Consider the following 5,302-nt stretch of genomic DNA (forward strand, 5'->3'; position numbering starts at 1 on the left):
ATAATAATAATAATAGTAATAATAATAATAATAATAATAATAATAATAATAATAATAATAGTAATAATAATAATAATAATAATAATAATAATAAAAGTTGGTGCCAGGCACAACAAACCTTGCCTGACAGCAGTTATTTTACTACTGTTAAATACTGAATCGGTGCTGCCATTTACTGTCAGGTACTGGAGCAAATGAAATGGAACTTGTTATCTGTCAGTACTAATTACAACCAGTTTCGAGTTATAGTCCCCTGAATATCCGCGACCTTGAGTTTGACATTTCAAGGTCACTTAAGTTCAAAGATCCATCCATCCATCCATTGCCAGACGCCATGTATCCCAAACGGGGTGGTCAAGGGCTTAGAGTTAATTGTTTTACAGGGAGGGGCACTAATCCTCCACCAACCCCACTTGACACGTAGGGATGCCAACAGCATCTGGTGTTCCATGGCGGTCACCCATCCAAGTACTAACCAGACCCAACGTTGCTTAACTTCGCTGATCGGACGGGAAGCGGTGTACTCAACGTGGCATGGCCGTTGAGTTCAAAGATCTTGGTACCAATTAACAACTCATATGGGACTTCCTATATGTTGAATAGTACGGTTAATATCTCTCTATCTTCAACCATTTTCGAGTTATAGCCCCCTGAACATCCGTGATCTTGAGTTTGACCTTTCGAGGTCGCTCAAGGTCAAAGATCTTGATGCCAAATGAAAGCCCATATGGGAGGTCCCGTATGACGATAGTAGTAAATATCTATCTTCAATCGGTTTCAAGTTATAGCCCTCTGAAAATATATGGCCTTGATTTCGACCTTTCAGTGTCATTCCATTACCTCCAAAATTTAATCACTTTCTTTTGAGACCGGTGCCCACATTTCCTGAAAGTTTCATGTATTTTCATTCTGCCGTTTTTCCGTAATGTTGCTAACAAAGAAACGACCAAAAACAATACCTCACGGAGCTCTGTCCCGGACGAGATAATAATAATAATTAAACAATCTGTCTACGCAACCCACAACTGAGTAGGCTACTGAAGGAGACATTTTATGGTCTCTTCTCGACGAGGAGTGTGATAAAAAGAATATCACAAATGATGTCAAGGTAGTGAAGGTGCAAAGGGCACTGGGTAAGAAGGCGAAGTGACCCGTGAACCTGTAATAATAAAGGCATTTGAGTATGAGGTGGTGAAAAATGGAGGCTTCAGTATCTTGTATCCTTTCCTCCCTCCTTTAACTCTCGGTCTTCCCTTCCTTCTCTTTCAGTGTCTCCTTCTCTCTTTTAGTTCCTCTCTTCCGTTCCTCCTCATTCTCCTTCTGTTCTCTCTTTCCCTCCTCGTTTCCGTCTGTCTCCTATCCTTCAGTGACCGTGATATAGTTGGGTAGGTCGAGGTGAGGTAGTGCAGCAGCGAAGACTTCATTATTATGTATCCTCCTCTTCTCTTCCTTCATTCTGTCTTTCCCTCCTCTTTCAGTCCCTCCTTTCACTCTACGCTCTCCTATCTTCACTTTCTGCATTCCCTCCCTTTCTCTCTGTCTTTTCTCTTCTCCTCCATATCCTCTATCCATTCCTGTCTGTTCTCTCTCCTTTTTTCTCTGTCCTCCTCTTCTTCCGTGACTGTAAGATAATGGGGCAGGTGAGGGTGAGATCGTGAGCAGAGCAGCCCTCATTATCCTCCTGCATCCTCATCCTACCTTCATTCTCAGTCTTGCCCTCCTTCTCCTTCAGTCCCTCCTTCCTCTCGCTTAGTCCTCTTGCTCGCCATTAATCCTGTCAACCGGGTGACTTAGTTTTCACTTTATTAAGGCTAAAGCTAAACGTTTGTTCTCAAGTAGGTGCAGACCTCTAGAAGAGAATGGGTTAGTGCAGGCGATACCATCCCTCTTCCAGTAAGAAAAATTTCCTCTGAGACAAGTAAGATCATCTGAGGGTAGTAATAACAAACTAAAAAGGACGTCAGTGGATGCACGAGGTTAAGACATATACTGTACATCAGGAATGTATATTTAAGTGCGGGGGTGAGGGGGGGAATCAAGAGGCTAAAATCCACCCCGAAATTTCTGAGTGATGCAATTCACAGTAATCCATACAAGAGATAATAATGATACTCTCTATTTCAAAAACCTACTTCTCAAAAAAAGGCTGCCCTTTTATTTCACCTATTCTACTTCTCACTTTTATGTGACAGTTATTATGTCAAATGTGAGAAATGCTTGGTATGTTGCTGTGCTCGCAGATGATTCTCTTTGATGTGATTTGTCATGGAGAAAAGTGGCGAACATGCCCGAAGTGTGAAATATACGCAGTAGAAGAGGAGGTAAACTTTCGCCCTTAACTATACAAGCCTACCTTTCTAGGTTTATAACATTATGCTCTCACACAGGCCCTGGATACAACCCAGCGGGTAAATATAGTATACTTCCTCGTCCCATTCTCACACTTTACCTCCATCCTCTTCCTCCTCTCATTTCTTTTTATTCTCATTTACCCTCTGCTTCCCATTTCCCTCCCTCTCAGCTCGCTGCTTACTCTTAATCCGTCCTCTACTACAGCATTCCCATTTTCCTCCTAAATCTCTCCTCTGCCATTTCTTTCACACCCTTCCCACTCAGTCCTTCCTTTATTTCTTGCCATTCCCACTTTCTACACCTCTCTCTAGCTCCTCCCTAACTTGTCTTTCTCCACCACCTTTATAACCTCAACATATCCCTGCACATTGCGATCACTCCCTACCTTCAACCTCATCTTCCTCTAATTACAACGGCACAATCAACCACACACATTGTCGTTGCCCATTATGAGGCTTTATATTTTTTTCTTGTTTGTTACTGGATGATTTTACTGAAGCTAAGGGAGACATCTTGAGCTGAGGAGGTTTGAAACAAGTTTTAATCGATCAGTACATTTCACGTCTTCGTCTTATTCTGCGAGTTACACACACACACACACACACACACACACACACACACACACACTCTCTCTCTCTCTCTCTCTCTCTCTCTCTCTCTGAAAACACGTCACGCAATGAATGGATTATAACCTCTTCACCACGGAGTTGCGATATGTATTCTAGTATTGCTATCTAGACGAGTGTATTCAGCTGTGTAGAGACTTTTCGAAGGGGACGTGTTGGATGTAGCCTTCAATAACCCCTTCATTACGAGGGTATTTTCTAAGCTAAAGCAAGTAGTCTGACATTATCTAGAATATGACATAGGTAACGTTCTCAGCCTGAAAGGGTTAATTCCACACTACGCTTCAATTTCCTGGATGAGTTTTAATTACAGTAAGCACGAAACACCTACCAAAAATTCTCCCAATGAGTTTCGCAAGGGTTATAAAATCGAGGCTCCATTTTCAGCCCCATTTAATTCCAAGGTAATTATAAGATTGCTCTCCGCGTTGATTAGCTTGGGCAAATGGAAAAGTGGACGTCTTTCATTAACCTTTTCTTGACACCCTCTCTCCCTCATTAAACGTTTGGACAGTACCGTTTCCTTCTTCTATCCTAACTCACCTCTTCATATCACATGTCCAGTCCTCATTCATTTTTTCTTTTACTTCCTACTTACTTCGTACAATTTGCTTCTCTTGACACCCTCTTTCCCTCATTAAATGTTTGGACAATACCGTTTCCCTCTTCTATCGTAACTCACCTCTTCACATCACCTGTCTAGCCACCATTCATTTTTTCTTTTACTTTCAACTTACTCCGTACATAACTGTTAATTTTTTTTCCACCGTTCACCACACACCATCTTAAAGCACTCATACTACATCAGCTGCCTTCCTCATTGAATTTCCTTTCCATTAAACTTGTTATCCAGATTCTTCTACTCTTCTTAGCCCGTTTGTAATTTTTCCTAACTTTTCCTTTCTAGTTATGTGCTCTTCACCCCGGTTTCTCATTTTCTTCCCACCCCCCCTTCCTTCTTTTCCAACCTTGTCTTTAACTTAGAAAATCGTTTGTTAGGCATAACTTTCCTTATAACAAACATTCACGAAAGAACCGACAGGTCTGTTGTTGTTTGCATTTATTTGTATTCCTTTGTATTCCTCTTTCACTTAGTCTTTCGACTTCACTTCCTTCTTTTCTTCCCTCATTTCTCCCACTGTAAATTCTTCCCTTCTTTTGGCTCCTTCCGACAGCCTTCTGTCTTTCTGATATTTGTTTACTCTTATTTATTGGCGATCGTCCCTACGGTACCGGCAGAGAAGGGAACTTTTTTTTTTTTTTTTTTTTGTCGTTTCTTAGCCAAGGTTGTGTTAGTCTTACCCTCGTCACATTCTTCACCAGCCAAGTTTATCTCCTGGGTGACCGAGCATAACTCAACGATAGTTTTTTACTTGATATATTATCTTCCCTTTGTTCGCTGGGTCTGGGAGTACGGATGCGTAGGATGAAGCGTGATTTATATCTTCTTTACCTTTTCCCTGTATAACTTTCTTTGCTGATTGGGAAGGGCTGGAATATACGTAAGAGTGTTTAATTGTTCTTACTTTACCATTTTTCCTTTTATTTGTCTTTGTTATATGGGTGTGGATGGGGATGGAGTGCGAGTGTAGAAAAAGCGTTTTATTTTTTCCTTTACCCGTTTCCCCGATAAATGTCTTTGTTATTCTGGTGTAGTGGGAGCGAGGATGTAGAAGGAGGAGTGTTTTTTTTGGTTTTCTTTACATTTTTACCGATAAATGTGTTTGTTATTTGGGTGTAGTCCGGGCAGGGGTGTAGGAGGAGGCGTGTTTTGCCTCGCTTTTCATTTTTACCATCACTATAACCTGAGAGTGAGTCCATCACCTACTGTCCATCTCTCCGAACACTAATACACATGCAGTCAAGGATTCTGTTGGCACTCACGGTACAACCTCAGTCTCGGGGGACAGCACAGGTGACTTAGGGAAGTTCGTATCACTTTTTCTCTTGACACATTACTACCCATATTCCAGCCTGATAGTCTTGTTCATGTTATTTTTCCCTTTCTGGTATCTACATAGCTTGCTTCAGTACGTGTAAGAGGTTATTATAAAGGTGTAAATCGCTGTGGATGAGGTACTAATGTCTCCTCTGCCACTCTACTGTAAATACGGACAAGGGTTACATATTTATCTTCCTCTACTCAACCACGGTCTTACACTTTCACACAACTGCAGACCTATAACGGGTGTTTGATCCCAGTCATGTTGTTAGGTGCAAAAGTTCACCTAATATATCACTTCTTCGTATTCTTACTTTCCTCTGCCGGCTAATATTCCAACACTGAAAGGGGCCTAATGTGTTACTCTGCCTATGGCTTGCTT

The 5,302-nt window shown here is 41.5% G+C and overlaps 1 non-coding gene across 1 annotated transcript; it reads right to left on the minus strand.

Moving 5' to 3' along the window:
- Positions 1-427: 427 nt before the first annotated feature.
- On the minus strand, positions 428-546 carry LOC145404539 (5S ribosomal RNA). The gene has a single exon (XR_013898196.1). It is a non-coding gene; the product is annotated as a 5S ribosomal RNA (ribosomal RNA).
- Positions 547-5,302: the final 4,756 nt, after the last annotated feature.

Source organism: Coenobita brevimanus, chromosome 63 (genome assembly GCF_032717465.1).
Source record: "Coenobita brevimanus isolate Jiangsu-jjx chromosome 63, ASM3271746v2, whole genome shotgun sequence".
NCBI classification, from domain to species: Eukaryota; Metazoa; Arthropoda; class Malacostraca; order Decapoda; family Coenobitidae; genus Coenobita; species Coenobita brevimanus.